Source organism: Apium graveolens, chromosome 7 (genome assembly GCF_009905375.1).
Source record: "Apium graveolens cultivar Ventura chromosome 7, ASM990537v1, whole genome shotgun sequence".
NCBI lineage: Eukaryota > Viridiplantae > Streptophyta > Magnoliopsida > Apiales > Apiaceae > Apium > Apium graveolens.
Window position 1 is genome coordinate 187,915,488 of NC_133653.1, and position 15,946 is coordinate 187,931,433.

The window sequence follows — 15,946 nt, forward strand, 5'->3', positions numbered from 1 at the left end:
AGGAGTTTATTGTACGGTAACTATTCACTGACAGGTTCTTGGTATTCTAAGCAGTGAATTCATATTATCCGGATAGTCGCGATATGTTGAGAAGCATCACTCACGATGTAGAATAAATGTGATTAATTAATTAATCATATTTAATAAATTAGAGAATTTATATAAATAATGATAAAATAGTTTTATTATTATTTATTTATACTACCGGCTTAATATTGAACCTACAAGGTCACCCCATAAAAAGAGAATGATTTAATGGTGGAGGAATTAATTAATAATGGCTAATAATTATTTATTTGTGAAATAAATAATTAATTGGCAAATTTAATAATTGATTAAATGAGATTTAATTGATTATAAATTAATTAAGAAAAGTTCTTAATATTATTAATTAAAGGATTTAATTTTTGGAAATTAAATCAAGAGAGAGAATTATTTCTAAAGTGTTTAGAAAAAGGATTAATAATTAAAAGGTGTTTTAATTATTAATGAGAATAATAAATGGGATAATAATAATAATATTTATGGGAAAATTTCAGCTGAAAATTTTGCCTATAAATACACTATTATAGACCCTATTTTTATTCGAACCCACATCAAACCCGAAAACCCAAAAAGTTTGGAAAACCCAATTCTCTCCACCTCCTTCCTCCTCCTTAACATCGTTTTCTTGGTGGATACCGGTGGAGTGCTTCACACTTGAGGAGCAACTGCTAAGGATCTCTGATCGTTGTCTCCGAATTATTTTAAAAGGTTAGATTCGATCCCTCGAATTTTTATTCATGATTTATATGCTTTTATTTGGATTTTGTATGTGTAAAAGTGTTTTACCTTGGCCCCGCTGCGTTAAAAATCCAACATTGGTATCAGAGCATAGGTTGTATGCATATAGATCTGTGGTAAAAATTTCAGAATTTTATGTGCTTGTATGAATTAATTATGATTTTTACAAGTTATATTATGGATTAATTTTGTCTGATGAGAAATCATTTCTCAGAATAATTTTGAATGTTGATCTGGGTTCTACAAGTGTTGTAGATCGTCTGGGTATTTTTTTCATAATTTTAGGATGTATAGATTTTTTATTATGAATTTTTAAAGTTCTTGCAATTAAATTCGTAATTAAATAATTATATATATATATGAATTGTTTGTATTGTTATTGTAAAAGAATACATCTGCAAAGCTGTACTACTGTTATGTCTGTGTTGTATGCTGTCTGTTCTGCACGGCTGTCAACAGCTGTCACGCACGTTTTTCGAGAAGGAAAAAGAAGTCGGCTGCTGAAAATTAAAAAAAAAAAATTATAGGGGTGTAACGCATTCCGGGAATGCGTTACACACCTGTGGCGCATTCGCGGAATGCGTTACACCCTTTAATGGCTGAAAAGGGGTGTAACGCATCACCGGAATGCGTTACAGGGCTTGTAACGCGTTCCTGTAATGCGTTACAGCCCGTCTGTTGATATTAAAATTGATTTTCTGGGAGTTTCGTAACTCCGTTTTAGGCGTGCAATATACCGTTGGATTCGTTTTTCCAAAATGGATCTAATGGAGTGATCAATTTTAGTTTTTATAAAAGTTTTGAACTGTTTATATTTCCATGAAGTGTTTTAAAGCTGGTTTTGACTGTTTTAATTGCTTTTAAATGCTTCATGTGATACATAGAGATGTGTAATGCTTAGACTAATGTGCTAGATGATTTAACATGCCTACCTTGATGTTTATTCATGTTGATATATGTGATATATGCTTAGTTTATCATGCGATGATAGATTTAGGTGAACTTAAATGAACATAAGGCGTTTGTTAGACAACCTAGTATAGTGAAATTGTTTCATAACCTTAAGAACAATATTATGAGTACAATCATGAGATTCTTGTGTTTGTGAAATACGTAATTGAATATGAATTTTCGATATGAGAGAAAGGATGATTCTGTCAACAACAGATTTCTATATGTAAGAAAGGGTTATTAAGTGACGCATCTTGACAATGCTCCACCCGATCTGGGAATCATCTGATTATTGATTATTGATTTGAAATATTTAATTTAAAAGGAAGAATCTCTTTATAATATGATTATGATTGTAACGTAATATAATCCCTCTAAAATTAAATAATATCAAGTAGTAATTGGCCAATGACACAACGGGCTTGTGTCGGTCATAGCCTTCCAACATGATAGAAAAGTAGTTCTTATTTTTGAATCATTGTCGGTTCGTGCTACAGCCGAGGGCTTTGATTTCGAAATAAGAAATACTTGTCTATTACATAGAGATGTGTACATTGAATAAGAATCTAAAGGTCGGTATGTGCTACAGCCGTGGGCCTTTGGGGACTGATTCAACTGTACGGAATGTTGGGTTAGACTTGACTTAGAATATTGAGTTTGTCATGCTACAGCCGAGACTCAATTATTCAAGAGGCTAAAGTTTGATTAGGGAATAACATGAGATGTAATTGACAAGAGTTGTCTGCCTATTGAACATTACATGGCGGTTCGTGCTACAGCCGGGGTCGTGTAATGGAATGTAGGATCCCTATTCTCACTAGCATTATGAATGCTTAATTTTTCACGTAGGGGGTTGAACAAATTAAGAAAACTAGTGGGAGCCACTTATGAATAAAGACCCGATTCATATAGTGTTTTTGAAATGAAATTGAATATTTGCTAAGTGTTGTTATGTGTTTATCATTTACAGATTTACAATATACATTATGTCTTCTGCACTATCACTCAGGAGCATACTAGATGCTCATAAATTGACTGGTCCTAATTATGCTGACTGGCTTCGAAACTTGAGAATTGTTCTCAGGATTGAGAAGCTGGAATACGTGATTGACTCACCTAAGCCTACTGAACCTGCTAGTGATGCACATAATGATGAACATGTTGTGTATCGTAAGTGGATAGATGATGCAAATGTTGCTCAATGCATCATGCTAGCTTCTATGAACATTGAGCTACAGAAGCAACATGAGCATATGGATGCTCACACTATCCTCATGCATCTACAAGAGTTGTATGATGTGGCGGGGAGGACAGCTCGATATGAGATATCGAAGGAGTTGTTCGGTTGTAGGATGTCTGAGGGATCATCTGTGAATGACCATGTACTTAAGATGATCAATTTGATTGAACGTCTTGAACAACTTGGTTTTTCCATGGATGGGGAGTTGAGCCAAGACTTGGTCTTGCAATCGCTTCTAAATTCGTTCTCGCAGTTTGTTGTGAACTTTCACATGAATAAGTTGGATGTCAGCCTGCCTGAACTCCACAACATGTTGAAGACTGCGGAATCAAATTTTCCCCCTAAGAAGAGTTCTGTTCTTCTAATTGGTGAAGGTTCCAATCCTAAGAAAAGGAAGAGGAACTCTTCCAAGAAGAAGAAAGTAGGTGAGAAAATGCCGGTTCCACCAAAAGCTGAAGACCCCAAGAGCAAAGTTGTTTGCTTTCACTGTAATAAGGTGGGGCACTGGAAGAGGAACTGCAAGGTTTACCTTGCAGAATTGAAGAAGAAGGGTAGTGAGACTACCGCTTCTGATTCAGGTATGTTCATGATAGAAGTGAATATGTCATTAAATCAAATTTCTACTTGGGTATTAGATACCGCATGTGGTTCTCAAATCTGCAATTTATTGCAGGGACCAAGGAGAAGTAGGACTATTGAGGAAGAGGAGGTGATTCTACTGTTGGGAAATGGAGCAAGAGTTGCTGCTGAAGATGTAGAATCATTTCATTTACATATGTCTACGGGCAAGACTATTGTTTGAAATAATTGTTATTTTGTTCCCTCGATTGTGAGGAATATTATTCCCATATTAGACTTGGTTGGATTTTCATTTATTATTGAGAATAATGAATGATCTATTCTTAGAGATAATATTATTTATGGACGTGGTACTTTAAATAATGGTCTGTATATATGTGACATAATTTACTTCAGATTGAACAAACTAATAAAAGAAAAGGGATGATGAAAATCTCACTTCATAGTGGCACTGCAGTCTCCATTTAGTGGACATGGAGAGAGGGCTGCAGATTTGCTAGGAATTGTACACACAGATGTATGTGGACCAATGTCTACGCAAGCCATGGGTGGATTTTCATACTTCATTACTTTCATAGATGATAGATCTGGATTCGGATATGTGTTTGATGAAACACAAGTCTGAGGCCTTTGAAAGGTTCAAAGAATATAAGTATGAAGTGGAGAAACAACCAAACATAGTATTATAACTCTTCGATCAGATCGAGGTGGTGAATACTTTAATGGAGTGTTTCTAGATTATCTCAAAGTAAATGGTATAGTCTCCCAGTGGACTCCTCCAGATTGGTATCTGAAAGGAGAAATCGAACTTTGTTAGACATAGTTCGGTCCATGATGAGCTATACAAATCTTCCAGTATTCCTATGGGGTTATGCATTGGAAACCTCAGCATATTTACTGAATAAGGTGCCTTCCAAAATCTGTTCCTCAAACTTCGTATGAGATATGGAAAGAAAGGAAACCGAGTCTTAAACACGTTAAGATTTGGGGATGTCCAGCTTATGTCAAGTAAGTTGACCCATATAAGCTGGAATATCAATCTGTAAAATGTAGTTTTATGGGATATCCTAAAGAGACTTTAGGGTATTACTTTTGCACCGATCATCGGGTGTTTGTCTCCAGACATGCTACCTTCTTGGAAAAGGAGTTTATCCTTGAAGGAAACAGTGGGAGCAAAATTGAACTTGATGAAGTTCAAGAAGCACAAACTACTACGGATCAAGTGGAAACACCTGTTCTGACTGAACAACCTTTTGTGGAACAGCCCATTCATAGATCAGGGAGAGTGTCTCGCCAACCTGAGAGGTAATATGGCCTTGTCATTGAGAATGACAATGAGTTGTCGATCATTGTTGATGACGACCCTGTGACCTATAATGAGGCTATGAGTAGTATTGACTCAGAGAAATGGCATAGTGCCATGAAATCCAGAATGGAATCTATGTATACGGTATACAAAAGATAGATTATAGCAGATGGCCAGGTGGAGACCTATAAGGCCAGGCTTTTGGAAAAGGATTCAAACAAAGGAAATGAATTGACTTTGATGAAACCTTTTACCTGTAGCCCTGTTAAAATCAGTTCGGATTTTGCTTGCGAATGCTGCTTACTACGACTATGAGATCTGGCAATTAGCCAGATGGTTTTCTTTCCAAGAGAAATGAAAACCTAGTGTGTAAGCTGCTGCGAACCATATGTGGTTTAAATCAGGCTTCTCGAAAGATGGAACATTCGTTTTGATGAGACAATCAAAGAGTTTGATTTTATCAAAAACGAAGATGAACCATGCGTCTACAAAAGGGTTAGTGGGAGCGAGGTAACATTTCTTGTATTGTATTGAAATAGAGTTGACACACATAACAACATAGCAGACCCACTCACAAAGCTACTTTATGAAAGTCACTTTGATCGTCATAAAGACAAGATGGGTATTAGATACCCGAGTGATTGGCTTTAGTACAAGTGGGAGATTGAAAGGAATATGTCCTAAGTCCAATCATATATTAGGATTTAGGAATAACTTTTTATATAATCTGTTTTGATTTCATTGATTTTAATAAAAGACTTGTTTTATTTTTATTACGGGCTCTATCTATTTAAGTGTTTAAATAAGATATACCATAGTTTAGAGTAAAGCTTTTTATGGATTATGATGAGATCATAATAGTGAGACCTAAAAAGATGATAACTCTAAACTTAAATAGTTCCTGGTTGTAGGATTACTAACTGGTAAATAATAATCCACAAAGATCGGTACATACTATGCTTGCTTCATTATGAAGGATGTCTGTTCTCATAGACATTTGTGTGGTAACACTATAGCTAGTATGTAGGTGCTTATTATAGAATAAGTTCACTGAACATGACTCGCCCAGCTGAACAACTGATGGAGTTCACTCACGTGTCAGCAGTTGTTCGCTTAGTGATAGTTGTACAAGTATCCTTAGACTTGAGGTCATCATAGTCATCTTGTGTACACTGAACTATGCTTTGGTTTAGTTCTTAGTCTCCAGGGACAATTATTAGGGCTCTTCTGGGTATAGAAATTTGTACACGAAGATAGTGTATGATCAATAAAGGATCTACCCCTTCCAGTGAAGGAAGCGAATGTTCAAGGCTGATCCACTTATGCTAGTTCAGGAATCTCTGGCCAGAGTAAATGAAATTAGAAAGGAGTTTCTAATTTGCATAGAACTACGCATAGTAATTGGTAAGCAAGTGATTGAATTAGATAGGCTTGACACGAGATCCATGCCTTGTATTTAATCGGGACATTGTAGGGTAGAAGGAGTTTATTGTACGGTAACTATTCACTGACAGGTTCTTGGTATTCTAAGCAGTGAATTCATATTATCCGGATAGTCGCGATATGTTGAGAAGCATCACTCACGATATAGAATAAATGTGATTAATTAATTAATCATATTTAATAAATTAGAGAATTTATATAAATAATGATAAAATAGTTTTATTATTATTTATTTATACTACCGGCTTAATATTGAACCTACAAGGTCACCCCATAAAAAGAGAATGATTTAATGGTGGAGGAATTAATTAATAATGGCTAATAATTATTTATTTATGAAATAAATAATTAATTGGCAAATTTAATAATTGATTAAATGAGATTTAATTGATTATAAATTAATTAAGAAAAGTTCTTAATATTATTAATTAAAGGATTTAATTTTTGGAAATTAAATCAAGAGAGAGAATTATTTCTAAAGTGTTTAGAAAAAGGATTAATAATTAAAAGGTGTTTTAATTATTAATGAGAATAATAAATGGGATAATAATAATAATATTTATGGGAAAATTTCAGCTGAAAATTTTGCCTATAAATACACTATTATAGACCCTATTTTTATTCGAACCCACATCAAACCCGAAAACCCAAAAAGTTTGGAAAACCCAATTCTCTCCACCTCCTTCCTCCTCCTTAACATCGTTTTCTTGGTGGATACCGGTGGAGTGCTTCACACTTGAGGAGCAACTGCTAAGGATCTCTGATCGTTGTCTCCGAATTATTTTAAAAGGTTAGATTCGATCCCTCGAATTTTTATTCACGATTTATATGCTTTTATTTGGATTTTATATGTGTAAAAGTGTTTTACCTTGGCCCCGCTGCGTTAAAAATCCAACATTGGTATCAGAGCATAGGTTGTATGCATATAGATCTGTGGTAAAAATTTCAGAATTTTATGTGCTTGTATGAATTAATTATGATTATTACAAGTTATATTATGGATTAATTTTGTCTGATGAGAAATCGTTTCTCAGAATAATTTTGAATGTTGATCTGGGTTCTACAAGTGTTGTAGATCGTCTGGGTATTTTTTTCATAATTTTAGGATATATAGATTTTTTATTATGAATTTTTAAAGTTCTTGCAATTAAATTCGTAATTAAATAATTATATATATATATGAATTGTTTGTATTGTTATTGTAAAAGAATACATCTGCAAAGCTGTACTACTGTTATGTCTGTGTTGTATGCTGTCTGTTCTGCACGGCTGTCAACAGCTGTCACGCACGTTTTTCGAGAAGGAAAAAGAAGTCGGCTGCTGAAAATTAAAAAAAAAAAATTATAGGGGTGTAACGCATTCCGGGATTGCGTTACACACCTGTGGCGTATTCGCGGAATGCGTTACACCCTTTAATGGCTGAAAAGGGGTGTAACGCATCACCGGAATGCGTTACAGGGCTTGTAACGCGTTCCTGTAATGCGTTACAGCCCGTCTGTTGATATTAAAATTGATTTTCTGGGAGTTTCGTAACTCCGTTTTAGGCGTGCAATATACCGTTGGATTCATTTTTCCAAAATGGATCTAATGGAGTGATCAATTTTAGTTTTTATAAAAGTTTTGAACTGTTTATATTTCCATGAAGTGTTTTAAAGCTGGTTTTGACTGTTTTAATTGCTTTTAAATGCTTCATGTGATACATAGAGATGTGTAATGCTTAGACTAATGTGCTAGATGATTTAACATGCCTACCTTGATGTTTATTCATGTTGATATATGTGATATATGCTTAGTTTATCATGCGATGATAGATTTAGGTGAACTTAAATGAACATAAGGTGTTTGTTAGACAACCTAGTATAGTGAAATTGTTTCATAACCTTAAGAACAATATTATGAATACAATCATGAGATTCTTGTGTTTGTGAAATACGTAATTGAATATGAATTTTCGATATGAGAGAAAGGATGATTCTGTCAACAACAGATTTCTATCTGTAAGAAAGGGTTATTAAGTGACGCATCTTGACAATGCTCCACCCGATCTGGGAATTATTTGATTATTGATTATTGATTTGAAATATTTAATTTAAAAGGAAGAATCTCTTTATAATATGATTATGATTGTAACGTAATATAATCCCTCTAAAATTAAATAATATCAAGTAGTAATTGGCCAATGACACAACGGGCTTGTGTCGGTCATAGCCTTCCAACATGATAGAAAAGTAGTTCTTATTTTTGAATCATTGTCGGTTCGTGCTACAGCCGAGGGCTTTGATTTCGAAATAAGAAATACTTGTCTATTACATAGAGATGTGTACATTGAATAAGAATCTAAAGGTCGGTATGTGCTACAGCCGTGGGCCTTTGGGGACTGATTCAACTGTACGGAATGTTGGGTTAGACTTGACTTAGAATATTGAGTTTGTCGTGCTACAGCCGAGACTCAATTATTCAAGAGGCTAAAGTTTGATTAGGGAATAACATGAGATGTAATTGAAAAGAGTTGTCTGCCTATTGAACATTACATGGCGGTTCGTGCTACAGTCGGGGTCGTGTAATGGAATGTAGGATCCCTATTCTCACTAGCATTATGAATGCTTTATTTTTCACGTAGGGGGTTGAACAAATTAAGAAAACTAGTGGGAGCCACTTATGAATAAAGACCCGATTCATATAGTGTTTTTGAAATGAAATCGAATATTTGCTAAGTGTTGTTATGTGTTTATCATTTACAGATTTACAATATACATTATGTCTTCTGCACTATCACTCAGGAGCATACTAGATGCTCATAAATTGACTGGTCCTAATTATGCTGACTGGCTTCGAAACTTGAGAATTATTCTCAGGATTGAGAAGCTGGAATACGTGATTGACTCACCTAAGCCTACTGAACCTGCTAGTGATGCACATAATGATGAACATGTTGTGTATCGTAAGTGGATAGATGATGCAAATGTTGCTCAATGCATCATGCTAGCTTCTATGAACATTGAGCTACAGAAGCAACATGAGCATATGGATGCTCACACTATCCTCATGCATCTACAAGAGTTGTATGATGTGGCGGGGAGGACAACTCGATATGAGATATCGAAGGAGTTGTTCGGTTGTAGGATGTCTGAGGGATCATCTGTGAATGACCATGTACTTAAGATGATCAATTTGATTGAACGTCTTGGACAACTTGGTTTTGCCATGGATGGGGAGCTGAGCCAAGACTTGGTCTTGCAATCGATTCCGAATTCATTCTCGCAGTTTGTTGTGAACTTTCACATGAATAAGTTGGATGTCAGCCTGCCTGAACTCCACAACATGTTGAAGACTGCGGAATCGAATTTTCCCCTAAGAAGAGTTCTGTTCTTCTAATTGGTGAAGGTTCCAATCCTCAGAAAAGGAAGAGGAACTCTTCCAAGAAGAAGAAAGTAGGTGAGAAAACGCCGGTTCCACCAAAAGCTGAAGACCCCAAGAGCAAAGTTGTTTGCTTTCACTGTAATAAGGTGGGGCACTGGAAGAGGAACTGCAAGGTTTACCTTGCAGAATTGAAGAAGAAGGGTAGTGAGACTACCGCTTCTGATTCAGGTATGTTCATGATAGAAGTGAATATGTCATTAAATCAAATTTCTACTTGGGTATTAGATACCGCATGTGGTTCTAAAATCTGCAATTTGTTGCAGGGACCAAGGAGAAGTAGGACTATTGAGGAAGAGGAGGTGATTCTACTGTTGGGAAATGAAGCAAGAGTTGCTGCTGAAGATGTAGAATCATTTCATTTACATATGCCTACGGGCAAGACTATTGTTTGAAATAATTGTTATTTTGTTCCCTCGATTGTGAGGAATATTATTCCCATGTTAGACTTGGCTGGATTTTCATTTATTATTGAGAATAATGAATGTTCTATTCTTAGAGATAATATTATTTATGGACGTGGTACTTTAAATAATGGTCTGCATATATGTGACATAATTTACTTCAGATTGAACAAACTAATAAAAGAAAAGGGATGATGAAAATCTCACTTCATAGTGGCACTGCAGTCTCCATTTAGTGGACATGGAGAGAGGGCTGCAGATTTGCTAGGAATGGTACACACAGATGTATGTGGACCAATGTCTACGCAAGCCATGGGTGGATTTTCATACTTCATTACTTTCATAGATGATAGATCTGGATTCGGATATGTGTTTGATGAAACACAAGTCTGAGGCCTTTGAAAGGTTCAAAGAATATAAGTATGAAGTGGAGAAACAACCAAACATAGTATTATAACTCTTTGATCAGATCGAGGTGGTGAATACTTTAATGAAGTGTTTCTAGATTATCTCAAAGTAAATGGTATAGTCTCCCAGTGGACTCCTCCAGATTGGTATCTGAAAGGAGAAATCGAACTTTGTTAGACATAGTTCGGTCCATGATGAGCTATACAAATCTTCCAGTATTCCTATGGGGTTATGCATTGAAAACCTCAGCATATTTACGGAATAAGGTGCCTTCCAAAATCTGTTCCTCAAACTTCGTATGAGATATGGAAAGAAAGGAAACCGAGTCTTAAACACGTTAAGATTTGGGGATGTCCAGCTTATGTCAAGTAAGTTGACCCAGATAAGCTGGAATATCGATCCGTAAAATGTAGTTTTATGGGATATCCTAAAGAGACTTTAGGGTATTATTTTTGCACCGATCATCGGGTGTTTGTCTCCAGACATGCTACCTTCTTGGAAAAGGAGTTTATCCTTGAAGGAAACAGTGGGAGCAAAATTGAACTTGATGAAGTTCAAGAAGCACAAACTACTACGGATCAAGTGGAAACACCTGTTCTGACTGAACAACCTTTTGTGGAACAGCCCATTCATAGATCAGGGAGAGTGTCTCGCCAACCTGAGAGGTAATATGGCATTGTCATTGAGAATGACAATGAGTTGTCGATCATTGTTGATGACGACCCTGTGACCTATAATGAGGCTATGAGTAGTGTTGACTCAGAGAAATGGCATAGTGCCATGAAATCCAGAATGGAATCTATGTATACGGTATACAAAAGATAGATTATAGCAGATGGCCAGGTGGAGACCTATAAGGCCAGTCTTTTGGAAAAGGATTCAAACAAAGGAAATGAATTGACTTTGATGAAACCTTTTACCTGTAGCCCTGTTAAAATCAGTTCGGATTTTGCTTGCGAATGCTGCTTACTACGACTATGAGATCTGGTAATTAGCCAGATGGTTTTCTTTCCAAGAGAAATGAAAACCTAGTGTGTAAGCTGCTGCGAACCATATGTGGTTTAAATCAGGCTTCTCGAAAGATGGAACATTCGTTTTGATGAGACAATCAAAGAGTTTGATTTTATCAAAAACGAAGATGAACCATGCGTCTACAAAAGGGTTAGTGGGAGCGCGGTAACATTTCTTGTATTGTATTGAAATAGAGTTGACACACATAACAACATAGCAGACCCACTCACAAAGCTACTTTATGAAAGTCACTTTGATCGTCATAAAGACAAGATGGGTATTAGATACCCGAGTGATTGGCTTTAGTACAAATGGGAGATTGAAAGGAATATGTCCTAATTCCAATCATGTATTAGGATTTAGGAATAACTTTTTATATAATCTGTTTTGATTTCATTGATTTTAATAAAAGACTTGTTTTATTTTTATTACGGGCTCTATCTATTTAAGTGTTTAAATAAGATATACCATAGTTTAGAGTAAAGCTTTTTATGGATTATGATGAGATCATAATAGTGAGACCTAAAAAGATGATAACTCTAAACTTAAATAGTTCCTAGTTGTAGGATTACTAACTGGTAATTAATAATCCGCAAAGATCGGTACATACTATGCTTGCTTCATTATGAAGGATGTCTGTTCTCATAGACATTTGTGTGGTGACACTATAGCTAGTATGTAGGTGCTTATTATAGAATAAGTTCACTGAACATGACTCGCCCAGCTGAACAACTGATGGAGTTCACTCACGCGTCAGCAGTTGTTCGCTTAGTGATAGTTGTACAAGTATCCTTAGACTTGAGGTCATCATAGACATCTTGTGTACACTGAACTATGCTTTGGTTTAGTTCTTAGTCTCCAGGGACAATTATTAGGGCTCTTCTGGGTATAGGAATTTGTACACGAAGATAGTGTATGATCAATAAAGGATCTACCCCTTCCAGTGAAGGAAGCGAATGTTCAAGGCTGATCCACTTATGCTAGTTCAGGAATCTCTGGCCAGAGTAAATGAAATTAGAAAGGAGTTTCTAATTTGCATAGAACTACGCATAGTAAATGGTAAGCAAGTGATTGAATTAGATAGGCTTGACACGAGATCCATGTCTTGTATTTAATCGGGACATTGTAGGGTAGAAGGAGTTTATTGTACGGTAACTATTCACTGACAGGTTCTTGGTATTCTAAGCAGTGAATTCATATTATCCGGATAGTCGCGATATGTTGAGAAGCATCACTCACGATGTAGAATAAATGTGATTAATTAATTAATCATATTTAATAAATTAGAGAATTTATATAAATAATGATAAAATAGTTTTATTATTATTTATTTATACTACCGGCTTAATATTGAACCTACAGGGTCACACCATAAAAAGAGAATGATTTAATGGTGGAGGAATTAATTAATAATGGCTAATAATTATTTATTTATGAAATAAATAATTAATTGGCAAGTTTAATAATTGATTAAATGAGATTTAATTGATTATAAATTAATTAAGAAAAGTTCTTAATATTATTAATTAAAGGATTTAATTTTTGGAAATTAAATCAAGAGAGAGAATTATTTCTAAAGTGTTTAGAAAAAGGATTAATAATTAAAAGGTGTTTTAATTATTAATGAGAATAATAAATGGGATAATAATAATAATATTTATGGGAAAATTTCAGCTGAAAATTTTGCCTATAAATACACTATTATAGACCCTATTTTTATTCGAACCCACATCAAACCCGAAAACCCAAAAAGTTTGGAAAATCCAATTCTCTCCACCTCCTTCCTCCTCCTTAACATCGTTTTCTTGGTGGATACCGGTGGAGTGCTTCACACTTGAGGAGCAACTGCTAAGGATCTCTGATCGTTGTCTCCGAATTATTTTAAAAGGTTAGATTCGATCCCTCGAATTTTTATTCACGATTTATATGCTTTTATTTGGATTTTGTATGTGTAAAAGTGTTTTACCTTGGCCCCGCTGCGTTAAAAATCCAACAAGGAGTACATACATAAATGTAGCGATGTGTGCATGTGTCGTGCAGGTCAAAGAGTACATACATAATTGCAGCGGAAACGACAGTTATATGTCCAATATCTTTTTGCTTTCACGAATATTAGAACCAACTTTTCTACTGTAATTTTGTGTGATGATATAAAAAGAAATAAAGCCTTAAGGGGTTAAATGACGTTTTGGTCACTCAACTGACCACCAACTTTCACCTTAGTCATCCGACTCAAAAAATTATCATTCGAATCATTGTACAATTTAAAACTTTCAATTAGGTCACTAGACGTTAGTGACGTTAAATTATGGACAGAAAGATGAGCTGACATGATGATGTGGCTTAAATATAATCGAATGGCATGTACATGTCAGCTCAGAAACTCTAAACCCTTACCCAACTATTTTACAACCAACTAATATAATCCAATTCAAGTATATACCCATTTTACTTGTAATCTTTCAAAATTAGGGTTCTTATATCAAGTTTTTATACCTTTAATGTCTACTTCAACAAATATTTATAAACTCTAATTTTTCAAACACACAGAAGAAACTCTACCTCACCAAGATAAATTTATACGTGAAAATGATCACCGAAAGTGATTTTCAAGAAAGAGGACATGGGATAAACGGAGGGAGAAAGAAGAAAAAAAATGAGGGTAAAGGATGAGAAGAGAGAAACGAAGCTTTTGATGGGAAAAGAGAGAGACAGGTGAGCGAGAAAGAAGGAGATTGCGAGAAGAGAAAGAGAGACCGCGAGGAAGAGAAACTAACAAAAGGGAGTAGATCAATGGGAAAGAAGAAGAGACGGGGGTGAAGTCGATCATCGAAAAATATTTCGGCCGACTATTCGTCAACAATAATGAAGATGAAGGTACTGAAAGCTGGGCTCCGTTCCTTTTATGAGATATTTGAATGAAAGTTTCATTTTTATGACATACTCATTCAATCTTGGACAAAAATGGCATAGAACGCCATTTTTTATGGGGTCCTGCCACACACACCCACAAGAAGTGGCATTCTGGTGCTATTTTTTTTATTTTTTCCCTCTCCTCCTCCCATCTGCCTTGGTTTGTACATATTTTGTAGAGTAGAGTTAAAATTTAGTATAAGGTCCTGGTTTTGAACTATCATATTAAATTTAATAAAAAAAAGTGGTTCAATTATTTTGGCAAGTGATGTAAACCTATTTTTAGTAGATATTTTTTATTTTAATTTAAAATTTATTTTTGTAAGGTTTTAGTTGCTTAAAAAGGGTATCATGGGGAATATGATTTTTTTGACGATGAACCATAATCATGAATTTTAGAAGTGCAGTTTTACACAATATATTTTTAGACAATATATAAAAATGTTATTTATTTGATGTAGACGTACATTTAATGTATTGTGAGAATTAAAAATATTGGCAATTTGTACAGTCTAAAAATGGTACCGTATCAAAATTTTGATATGCCTAACAGTTGTGGATGAGAAAAGTAATGAAGATGTACATGTTGTTATTATGTTGTTAATCTTGCTAATTTTTAAGTAATTATGTACACTATTAAAATGATTAATTAAAATGTCAAAAAATATATTAAAATTATTGATATATTTTGTACACTATTTATTTTATTGACTAAAAGTAAAAACTAAAATTTACTATAAAAAATATTAGTACATGCAAATTAAAAATTATTTATACATGTGTATATACGTTTTGATTTGATTTCATATAATATTTTTCAGTCAATTTTGAATAAATTAATCTCCAAATATAAGATATATTAATTTATTTTCTTCGAATAGGTTTATAGAGTTAAAATTTTTAATTTTTACTACAAATCATAGAATAAAGAAAAATAAAATATATAGAGTTCAGCTTATAATTTAATAAAACAGTTTCTATAGTATAAAAAAATAAATTAATGAATAGTTAAATTAGAAGTTTTGATTTATAAAGAATCGTAAAATCTTAAAATATTATATTGCATCAAGTTTATTTAGCTATTTTGTAATAGTATTTAATCTTGAAAAACACTTTAATTTTTTTAAATATTCATTCAAAATAAAAACAAAATTGGTGATAATCTGTTTAGATTTTAAATCTCCCACTAAATTCGATGATAGTAAAATTAGATTATTTTGAACATTATAAAATGCTGAATTTTTATCCATAACATTATAGTTTTATATTTATTTATGATATTATTTATTTTTCATTTATTGTACCTATCTGACCTTTTTTATTTTCAATGAAATTTTTCACCAGTTTCATGAATTCCCTTCCCAATTGATAGTTTCATTTTCAATTTATGAATGTACTATTTTACACACTTCTTTTAGTACTAAAAAATGTCATGTTTTCTAATTTTTTTTGGAAATAAATTTTTAATAATCAAAATACACATTTATATCA